The following is an 11,083-nucleotide window of genomic DNA, read 5'->3' on the forward strand; positions in this document are numbered from 1 at the left end:
TCTCTCTCTTGCCCACATACACACACACACGCATACACACACACGATAGTCTCTCTCTCTCTCTCTCTCTTTCTCTCTCACACACACGTGTCAAACACGTAGCCAGGACCTTGCCAGAACTAGGAGAGGGGCTGGGTGGGGCGAGGGCAGGGACGGGCGCACACATGTGCTGGCTACTGCTGGGCTCTGGCTCTCCTGGGGTGTCGCTTCCCTCCCTGCAGTAGGCTGCCCCAGCCGTGAGTGTGCAGGGCAGGCTGGGGGGGGGGGGCTCTGTTGCTCCCAGAGCTCATCCCACCTTCCTCGGCAGTGGGGCGGGGAACGCAAACCCTCCCTCTGCTCTGGGCTCCAGCCAAGGCTTCCTTCCCCCGGCTGCCCCCCAGCCTCACTCCCACCCCTGCTGCAAAGCTCCTGGCTTTCTCACCCCCCAGCCCCTCCCCGGGCACCAGGGCCTGGAAAGGAGAAAAATCAGCAGCCTGACAAAGAGCTTCCCCCAAGGCCTGAGCAGGTCGCGCCCCACAGCAGAACGACCCCCCTCGGGCAGGAGGAGGTGGGACCGTTCCTGGAGAACAAGGGGAAAAGGAGTCGGGAGGGACGGGGCGGGGCTCTCTCCTTGGTGGACAAAGGGACGCGACGGAGAGCAGAGATGCTGGCTAACCAGGTGTGTCCGAGGGGTGGGGAGCCACCGGGCCCTGCACCCCCATCCACAGCCAGAGGAGCCTCCAGCCAGTGGGGAGAGAGAAGGTGTCTTAGGTGACAGGGACCCAGCGCAGCACAGACTGGTCAGCACAGGGACCAGGAGCAGCCAGCACCATCCAACTTGGGAAGAGGGGTGATCAGAGCCAAGGGCCCTGCCCCCATCTCTGCACCCCAAGCCAGCCAGAGTCACTCACCTCCCCAGCAGCCAGTCTGCCCCTGCAGCCCGCCCTGCCTCCTGCTTCCTGGGCAAAAGGTGTTGCCTGGTCACACCCCCCTCCCAGGTTCCGGTAACAGAAAGCATCAGCTATTGTGTGCCTGCAGGAGGCCGTCCCACCCAAAACCCCATCGCCATGTTGCCACTGGTGCAGTGCCCAGGGAAACTGAGGCACACCGGAGGTTAACGCAGGACAGTCGCAATCACACGTAAGGTAACAAAGCGAACGAAGCGAATACGGCACCACTTCATCACACCAGGGCACTGGCTTGTGGGGAGGGGCTCTAGGCGATGGCAGAGTTTCTCCGGCCTCTCAGGGTCTGCAGCCAGGCAACTAATCAAGGAGCAACTCGTTAGGCAAAGGCTGCCCCTGTCACTGGATATACCCGGGGGAGCTTTGTGCTCCAGGGGCCATGGGACAGGCCTCCTACGGGGGGGGGAGGGGGCCTAGTGTTGCTGGATTTGGTGCAAGGAGTCATGGAGAGAGAGGACCGTGAGGGAGGGGTGGAAGCCGTAGGCATGGCTTTCCCTACACCCCCCTATGTGGGTGTATACTCCCCTACATTTCCCCAACCCGCCCCCAGTTTTATGAACGATGGTGCTATTCAGCCCACCTTCACCCTCACAGTGTCACCCCTCATCGGCCCTGACACCCCCTTGTAAATTCAAACACTCTCCCAATTTTAATTCGGGGGGGCTACTGGCGCCCCTGTGGAGCTGTGTGGGGTCTGGAGGCCTGGTACACTAAAGGGGTCCCTGCCAGGGGACTGCGGCACAGACCAGCTCCTATGACTCCGTGACACGAGGCTGAATCCATTGAGAGACTCCAGCAATGGGGGGAACCCCACAGACCCCAAAGCTGGATAGAGCCGCCTGCCCAAAGCCGCCGGTAGAACGAGGACCAGACGTCGGTGCCTGAGATGGAGCTAAAGCAACACTCGCTCTGGGCCCTGCACAGAGCTTCAGAGCCCCAGAGCCCGCGGGGAGCCCGGCCTGTTTTCAACCCCAACGCGAAGCGCCACGGGTGGGAAATCAAGCCCCGTCTCAAACACCAGGGCAGGGTGTGAGAGACCGGGCCTCGGAGGGGCAGAGTCTGACGGGTGTGGCGGCTGCTTCCATTCACAGCACTGCCAGCGCAGGGGGTGGGCGTCTCAGTGCGGCGCATGAGGTGGACGGGGAGGAATCCTTCGTGGTAATCGACACTCGGCTGGACCGGCTGAACAGGAAGGGATCCGGCCTAGCGCCGGCCAGCACTTATGGGCAGATCAGCTTCACTGCAACGGTAGCCTCCCCCTGCCCCCCCCCATCACAGAGCCAGTTGGGTGACTTTCATCAGGCTAATTGCAGGTTATTGCAGAGGAAATCCACATTTCCCCGTGACCCAGTTATAACAGATGATCAAACACTTGCCCCCCCCCACGGCTCGTGCTGCATTTGATCCGTGTGAATTCTGAGTCCTCCCTAGAGGGTCTGGGGAGACCACAGGGAAACGCACGCTGCCACTCACGTGTCCTCTCCGTCTCTCCCGCGGCCAGGCCGGGCGGAGGAGGTCTCCTTTTAAGTCACTGGTGTCAATTGTTAGCGGCTGCCCCAGGAAAACAGCATTATAGGGATCAAGATGCTAATCCCGCACGATTCGCTCAGGAGCTCCCTGGGGTCAGGGACTCTCTGGAAATCCCTTTGAAGATTACACACGCTGAGAGTTAGTCATAAGGCTTTGTCTACACCGCACAGCCCCGGGTGGCTGGAAGCTGTGTCGTGGAGACGAAACCTTCCTTCGATTTCCTGTGTGGGGAGATAAACAATCTGCAGCAAGGGGAACAGCAGCCGTGGCTGGGCACAACTCAGAGGAAAAGGAAAAGCGCGGCTGGTCTGTCTAAAGCCTCTCGCCATTTGAGGGTCTGGCCGTCTGCGGAGGCCATCGGCCCCTTCCTGCAGCTTCGCTGGTTTTTTAAAGCTCTGGCCACGTCAGGCCAGGAGGAGAGGAGAAATTAGCGCAGGAACAGCAAAGAGACGCCTCCCGCTCCAGCTGCAGAATCCCAGTTTTCACCGAAAGACAGTCGGACGTCAGCCGCTCCGGCGGTGAGAAGCAATAGGCCCGCCAGGGGGCCACGTGGACCCAGCCCTGAGTCTGCAGAGAGCCTGCGCCCACGGCGCTCTCAGGTGAGAGCTGCCCCGTTCTTTGCAGGGAGGGGATGTCAGGAAGGGACGGGGCTGCCCCTCTGGCTCATGGCGCACGGCGGCTCCTGGTGCTGCACGGGTGTGGCCTTTGGGACGCGCAGCCGGGCTCAGCCCAGCCCAAGAAAGCAGCAGGCCCCTGTCCTGCACATCCACATAGCCTAGTGTGACAGGGCCTGTAAATCATGTGGGCGGAGCCTGTTTTGTGGGAGGAGCTCAGAAAATCCCTCCCACTACCTTCCGCTCCGCTATCTGACTTGCTAGTGTGCATCTGGGCATAGGTGCCAACTCCGTGGGTGCCCCAGGGCTGGAACACCCACAGGGGGAAATTAGTGGGTGCAGCACACCCACCGGCACCAATCTCTTCCCCCCTGTGCCTCTCGTGCGTGGGCGGCCCCGCCGACCTCCTCCCCCACCCTTCCAGCACTCCCAGAATGCCGCAAACAGCTGATTCCCAGTGTTCAGGAAGCACTAGGAAGGCTGGGGAGAGGCAGGGACTGGGTGCGCTCGTGGGAGGAGGTGGGATGGGGGCAGGGCTTGGGGAAGGAGTGGAATGGGGACGAGGCACAGGCAGAGATGGGGAAGGGCTTGGGGAGGGGTGGAGTGAGTGCGGGGCCTGGGGCGGAGAAAGAGGGTCAAGCACCCCCCAAATGGAGGCAAAGTCGGGGCTTATGCATCTGGGGTCAGAAAATGAAATATGTTCCTGTCACAGCTGCACCCAGCGGCTCCGGTCAGGACTATATGGAAGCTCAGGTATCCGCCCTCATAATTAAAGAGCCAGCAGGCTCCTTTGACTGATGGGGAAGCTGAAGCAAAGGCAGGAGAAAGGATTTATTCCAGGCCACCCCGCAAGGCAGTGACAGACCCGGGACTAAACCCAGGTCTCCTGAAGCCCAGCCTGGTGCTATATCCACTAGGCAACACTGCCTGCCCTAGGCAAGGGTCCTAGCTGAGGGGAGCCGGGATCTATGGACAGGCTCTGGCTATCCAGGCTTTCTGATGAAGGCAAAGAGTGTAACCAAAGAACCCAGAATTGGGAGCAGGGTGGCGCTTGGCCAGTCTGAGACCCAGGCCAAAAACAGCCAGTAAAAGCCCCTCGTGCACAGCCATGGCCACCACAGCTGGGGCGCTGGGCACCTGTCTCCCTTCCTCTCTCCTGTTTGTGTCTTCTTGTGGCGCCTCAGTTTCCCAGGACAAGCCCCGCCGGGTGAGGTGCTGTGCCCATGCAGAACAACACAGGGCCTCTGCCCCACGGAATTCGCTGGCTGCGTAAGTCGCATGGCTCCTCCCCACCCCAAGCAGCTCGCCACCTTTAGGTGTCTCGCCACACACCGGCAGAGGGGACCAACGGACAAGCTAATGTCACACAGGGGGTCTGTGGTGGAGCAAGAAGCTGAATCCAGAGGGGTCCCATGTTCCCGCTATTTTTTTCCATCCATGTGTGGAATAAATTTTGTTCTGTGCACCAAGACGTGTGGATGTGCACCACCAGTAAGAACACATGGTGCTGGCTGGGGGCGCTCTGCTAACCAGCTGGGCAGCACCTGAATCTCTCCTGGGTGGCCTCTTGGCCTCTCTCGCAAAGTCTGCACATCCACGCGTGCTGAGTGGGGCTCCCCTCGCCCACCCAATCTGAAGCTCAGGGAGGCCCCAACAGCAGATGTTTTCTTTGCAAGCTCTGTCCCTGGGCAGCTCTTTCGGGCACCGGCCCTGCTCGGGGCAGCGCCTAACACCCCTAGGGGCACCGTGGGAGAAAGTCCGGAAGCGTGAAAGCGCTGACCGCCCGCTTGGCTCCTATCCTCAGTGTCAGGAGGATGCCCCCATCCAACCCAGCATCTGCACAGCTGTCCGGAGCCAAGCCACCACCTCGAGCCTTCTGCCTGAGGGTTTGCACCTTGGATGTCTAGATATTAACTGCGGGGAGGAAGCTAAAACCGGGGCTGGGACTGCCAGGTGCTCGGGGATGGAGACACGACTGGGGTGTTGTGCCGGTTCAGGAAACACCCTGTAGCGTCCCTGTCCCTGTGGGCTGTAGGTGCTCCGGCATGGCACCCGGTTGTATTCAAAGAACAGCCTGGAGGGTAGAGGGGTGTTTTCTGGCATTTGGGCAGGTGTAACCACCAAAGACATGACAGGGGTGCCAGACAGCCCCTCCCTGGCTCCTGTCCGCGACAGTGACCATAGCTGGAGAGACACAGCCCCAGAGAGAGGCTGGCGGGAGGACGAGACGGCAGGCTCATGTACAGGAAGGGCGGGCCATGTCAGCTGGACAAGTGGGGAAGCCAGTCCGAGCTGGGGGACGGCAGCTGTCCCAGCCCAGGGTTCAGAGCAGACGCTACACACGCAACATGGGCAGTCTCCCTCACTTTCCAAGAGCTGGATTGAGAGACACCCACACTGCTGGCGTGGGGGCCACCGAGCGGCCCGTGCCCCCGCCCCCCACAGCCCAGTGGGGAAGAGCCACGTCTACCTTCCAAGGAAGTTTCTTTTCAATCACTGGCCTGCCCCAGGGAAACACGGAAGCTCCCATCACTCAACAAAGACAGGATCCCATCTCGCGTACCCCTCCCCCATCCTGATGCCTGCAAGGCCATGGGGCCAGCAGCGGAGGTTGGCAGGGGCTCCGGGCAGCTGCCACCACAAAACCCAGACCTGCTCCATTCACGCCAGACACCACACAATGGCAGCAGCTTCTTACCAACCGGCTGGATTCAGGCCGGAGCCCCCCCAGGGGAAAGGCTCCATAACCCACCCTGCCCCTCCTACCCAGCTGGGCTGTACACAGCGTCTACCCCCACAGGGAGCTGGGCCCACCGGCCCTTTACAAGGCTGGTACCAGGACGGCTGCCTCCACCCACGTTCCCTTGTTTTTTATTCGCACTGTGGCAGGACCTAGGAGCCCTGGGATAGGCCCGGGACCCTGGGTGCTGAACAAAAGCCAGGACCAGCCCTGCAGTCTTGGCCTTGCAATCTGAACAACCAGGTGACCAGGGGGGTAGGGCACTCAGGCCCCAAACACACACCGACTCCAGCTTTTACTCCTGCTGTACCAGAGCTTTCCAGAGACCGGGCCACAGGGGGCCCTGCTGGGAGAGGGTCCCTGAGCCCAGGACACGGGGAAACACCGGGAACTGGCTTCTCCCCACCCCCAGAAGGAGGGAGGGACCCTCAAGCAACTCTCCCTGCTGGAGGGGCCACGGAGGGACTGAAACAACCCCGCACCGCACACCTGCCAGCTGCTTGCCAGGAAACTGTCTCCAAGTCCTCGCTATAAATAGGCTTCTCCAGGCGCATCATTCCGGGCAGCTCCCTGCAGCACAGTACCCCTCCCTCTCAGAGGGCTGGGCCGGTGCCCAGAGCAAGGCGGGGGTGGGGGGGTCTCTCCCCGTTCTGCCCCCTCTCTGTGCGCCCCGGCTGTGTCCCTCTCTGCGCCCCTGCAGCCTCCCTTGCACCCGGCCCCCTTGCGTTCGGCCCCCTTTCAGTGCGCCCCGGAGCCGAACCTTTCCCCTCCGTGCGCCCCTGCCCTGTCCTCCTCCGTGCGCCCCGAAGCCGGACTCTTCCCCTCCGCGCGCCCCTGCTCTGTCCCCCTCCGTGCGCCCCGGAGTTGGATCCTTCCCCTCCGCGCGCTCTAGATCCGGACCCTCTTCACCATGCGCCCCGGAGCCGGACTCTTCTCCTCCGTGCGCCCCGGCCCTGTCCCCCTCCATGCGCCCCGGAGTTGGACCCTTCCCCCCGTGCGCCCTGGATCCGGACCCTCTTCACCATGCGTCCCGGAGCCGGACCCTTCCCCGCCGTGCGCCCCGGAGCCGGACACTTTCTCTCTCCCTGCGGCCCCTCTCCGCGAGCCCCCGATCCGGCCCCTTTCTCCCCTCGTGCGCCTCGGAGCCGGCCCCCTCCCCTCGCAAGTCCCGGCCGGTGGCGCGGACTCACCTGTGCCGAGCAGCGGCGGCAGCGCGGAGTCCCGGGCGGCGGCGAGGCGGGGGCGCGGCGGGGCTGGGGGAGCGCGGCGCGGAGCCGCCCTGCCCTGCGATATAAATAACATTATCTGGGCGAGCAGGGACATTCCTGCCCGAGGACAGCGCTGCTGCCCGGCCCAGATAGTCCCGCGGCTCCAGGGGAGGGCGGGGGAGGCGCCGCCCGCCCCGCAATGCAGCACGGCGGGCCCCCAGGCCAGCGCCAGCAGCGGGCACCGGGCGCTGCCCAGCGCAGCGGCGGCGCCGAGGGCAGCAGGCCCGCACCGGGGCTCAGCCACACCCGGCGCGGTGCGGCGGGGCTGGCGCTGCGGGGGGAGGGGATGCTGCTGCTGCTGCTGCCGCTGCTGCTTGCAGGTTGGGTGGCACCAGGGCCCGCCTCTGCCATGGCAACACCCTGGCCAGCGGGGTGCCCCTGGGCCATGCCAGCTCCCCCTGGCTCCTTGGGCATTCCAGGTCCTCCACACCAGCCAGTCTGGGGTGCCCCTTGGCTGTGCCAGCTCGCCCATGCTATCCAAGCTGGGGTGCCCCTTGGCCGTGCCAGCTCGCCCATGCTATCCAAGCTGGGGTGCCCCTTGGCCGTGCCAGCTCGCCCATGCTATCCAAGCTGGGGGTGCCCCTTGGCCGTGCCAGCTCGCCCATGCTATCCAAGCTGGGGGTGCCCCTTGGCCGTGCCAGCTCGCCCATGCTATCCAAGCTGGGGGTGCCCCTTGGCCGTGCCAGCTCGCCCATGCTATCCAAGCTGGGGTTCCCCTTGGCCGTGCCAGCTCGCCCATGCTATCCAAGCTGGGGTTCCCCTTGGCCGTGCCAGCTCGCCCATGCTATCCAAGCTGGGGGTGCCCCTTGGCCGTGCCAGCTCGCCCATGCTATCCAAGCTGGGGTGCCCCTTGGCCGTGCCAGCTCGCCCATGCTATCCAAGCTGGGGGTGCCCCTTGGCCGTGCCAGCTCGCCCATGCTATCCAAGCTGGGGGTGCCCCTTGGCCGTGCCAGCTCGCCCATGCTATCCAAGCTGGGGGTGCCCCTTGGCCGTGCCAGCTCGCCCATGCTATCCAAGCTGGGGTTCCCCTTGGCCGTGCCAGCTCGCCCATGCTATCCAAGCTGGGGGTGCCCCTTGGCCGTGCCAGCTCGCCCATGCTATCCAAGCTGGGGGTGCCCCTTGGCCGTGCCAGCTCGCCCATGCTATCCAAGCTGGGGGTGCCCCTTGGCCGTGCCAGCTCGCCCATGCTATCCAAGCTGGGATGCCCCTTGGCCGTGCCAGCTCGTCCATGCTATCCAAGCTGGGGTTCCCCTTGGCCGTGCCAGCTCGCCCATGCTATCCAAGCTGGGGGTGCCCCTTGGCCGTGCCAGCTCGCCCATGCTATCCAAGCTGGGGGTGCCCCTTGGCCGTGCCAGCTCGCCCATGCTATCCAAGCTGGGGTGCCCCTTGGCCGTGCCAGCTCGCCCATGCTATCCAAGCTGGGGGTGCCCCTTGGCCGTGCCAGCTCGCCCATGCTATCCAAGCTGGGGGTGCCCCTTGGCCGTGCCAGCTCGCCCATGCTATCCAAGCTGGGGGTGCCCCTTGGCCGTGCCAGCTCGCCCATGCTATCCAAGCTGGGGGTGCCCCTTGGCCGTGCCAGCTCGCCCATGCTATCCAAGCTGGGGTGCCCCTTGGCCGTGCCAGCTCGCCCATGCTATCCAAGCTGGGGGTGCCCCCTGCCCCAGTTCCTGCTCCCTTGGTGAGGCAGGTGCAGGAACTAGCCCCTGGCTCTTAGGAGTGAGGGGTTTTATCAACTGCCTGTCCCGGGCCAGTCTGCCTGCCAGCCCCGACTCTGCTGGGGTGGGGGGACTAGGCCACCAGGAGCATGTGCCCCTTTGCCGGAGGCTTTTCCCAAACCCTACCGCATTGAGCCTAAAGCAGAGGGGAGCAACCTGTGGCCAGTGTTCCCTGTCAGCAGAGCCCTTGGGCGGCTGCCCAGGAGAAATTCCAATCCCACCCCACTGATTAGCAAAGTGCTCACAGCCAGCAGCATGTGTTTGTACTGGTGGTGCACGTCCTCACATGCCTCGGTGCACAGAACAAAATGCATTCCACACTCGGATGGAAAAATGAGAGGGAACGCTGTCTGTAGCCCATCGGGCGCTGTGTGTGGCCCAGGAGACATGTTAGTTATTACGGCCCACGCGCAGGGTGGCCAGATTCCACTGGTTTCCATCCATGTCGGTTTTTTCCTATTTTTACTAAAGTGACATGCACCTAAAGCCGGGGTACGTGGAGGGAGGTGCGAGCTGATTGCTCACAACACTGATGATGAGCGCCCGGCGCTCCCTCGGCAGCCAATCCCAGCGCTGCTACGGTTCAGTTGGCACCACCGGCACATTCCAGGTACTCCAGCACAGTGAGCAAAACGGCCCTCTCCCGGGAGACCCGTCCTGGTTCCGACCATCTTGCAGCCCAGTGAGATGAAGTTGGGCCACTTATGCCGCCCACTCACTAGCCTCAGTTGCCCAGCGCTGGCCTAAAGCAACCCCGTGTCTCTTTGAATCCTGGGTGACCCACGCTGGCTGTACTGCCCTGAGAACTGGGCCTGGGGCCACTGGCCCTCCCTGTCCGAGGGGCACATGGAGAGGAACCTACTGAAGGGCCCAGCTCTCCGGACCGGAAAGCCTGGCAAGATCCCAGGGCTTTAAAAACTTCCCGAGCCCTTTCTGTTTGAGAAGGGCCAGACACCTGGAACGGCTGCGGAGCTAGAAGCATTTGGGACAGGGCCGGGGGATTACTAGGGCCAGGGTTTTTAAGAGACCCCAAGCTCTGGAGAGCCCAGCATGTTGGATGATCACCGCTTCCCCCAACAGCGGGTGCTGAGTCCTTAGAAATCTGGCCCTGAACCAGGTGGAAAATGTGGCCCTGGATGTCTAGCACACGGGGCAGGCGGGGGCGGTTGGCTAAGGCCTGGGGGTGCTCCGGATGAATAACTGTCCGTTCCCATTTGCTCCCCGCTCTGTTAGGGGCCAGGTCCTTTGCAGCCAGCGCGCCCGGGTGCAATACAAAGTAACATCAGCGAACAATGGACACACTAGAGCGCGAAAGATAAAGAGCAGCAGCCAGAGGGGTGCAGAACACAAAGCCCCGGCCTGAGCCTGCTTCAGATAATGGCCTGTCCCAGCCAAGCCCTTGCCAGGCCAAGCAAGCGGCATGACCCCCCCTCCACCCCACTCAGTGTGGGAGGGCCCGTGGTACAAGCAGCCCCTCCGCCGCCGCCCTCCAGCTGGCTCGCCGATAACGCGTCCGTTAGTCGCAGCTCCTTAGCCACAGCAAACGGCCCCAGCTCCTTCTCGGCTCTTCCCCTGCGCGGCATGGGCCCAGCTCCTCCGCTGGCATGGACTAGGGTCGCTCCACCGGCCCCTCCCTTCAACTGCTGCTCTTCTGAGTGACACCGCTTGCAGGGCTTGAACCCAGGGCCTTGGCAGCCCTCCCATTCCAGGCAGCCACGCCCGGCTGTTGGAAGGGGCTAGCAGAGCTCCGCCTCCTCCCACAGGCCCCGCCCACAAGGGGACAATGACTGTGCCTTGGTTCTTGTTTCTGGCCTGGACCACTAGGCCTGACCATTTGTGCTCCGCCCACTAGGCCAGACAGCCCACGTCCCAGTTCTGACCCCAGCTAAGGATCCCATCGAGGACGATTTTTTCTCCTGTAATCCTGGCTTTAGCTCTTATGGCACCCAAATCGTCCCTGTGGCTAGAACAACCCAGACCTGCCAGGACAACTGTCCCCTGCCCTCCTTAGACCATCCCGGGACACGTCTCTAGAGCAGGGGTCACCAAGCAGGAGATCGGGATCCTCTGGTCGATCTTGGAGCCTGTGACAGAGGATCCTTTCCGGTTTGGTGCTCTGCCTTGGAGCTGCCCCCAGGAGCCTTCTGCTTGCTGGGCGGGGGGGAGGCAGAAGAGGGGGATGCCAGGGTGTTACCCTCATCACATCCCTGGACCCCGTCTCCACCCAGTGAGGAGGGCAGGGCCTTGGAGAAGAGGCGGGGCCTTGGAGAAG

The 11,083-nt window shown here is 63.2% G+C and overlaps 1 protein-coding gene across 2 annotated transcripts in view; it reads right to left on the reverse strand.

Annotated features, from left to right (window-relative positions):
• SPTB (spectrin beta, erythrocytic) overlaps nucleotides 1-7,302 on the reverse strand; it is a 99,675-nt gene extending 92,373 nt beyond the window's left edge. Inside the window, exon 1 of one of the 2 annotated variants that reach the window (XM_075928868.1) lies at nucleotides 7,019-7,302. The gene's annotated coding sequence lies outside the window, so the exon portion shown is untranslated. Of the gene's footprint in view, nucleotides 1-2,417; nucleotides 3,403-7,018 lie in introns of those variants that run through there. The other variant, XM_075928869.1, reaches the window with a different exon arrangement.
• Between the last annotated feature and the right edge of the window lie 3,781 nt (nucleotides 7,303-11,083).

The sequence above is a fragment of the Pelodiscus sinensis genome, chromosome 4, assembly GCF_049634645.1.
Source record: "Pelodiscus sinensis isolate JC-2024 chromosome 4, ASM4963464v1, whole genome shotgun sequence".
Classification (NCBI taxonomy): Eukaryota; Metazoa; Chordata; order Testudines; family Trionychidae; genus Pelodiscus; species Pelodiscus sinensis.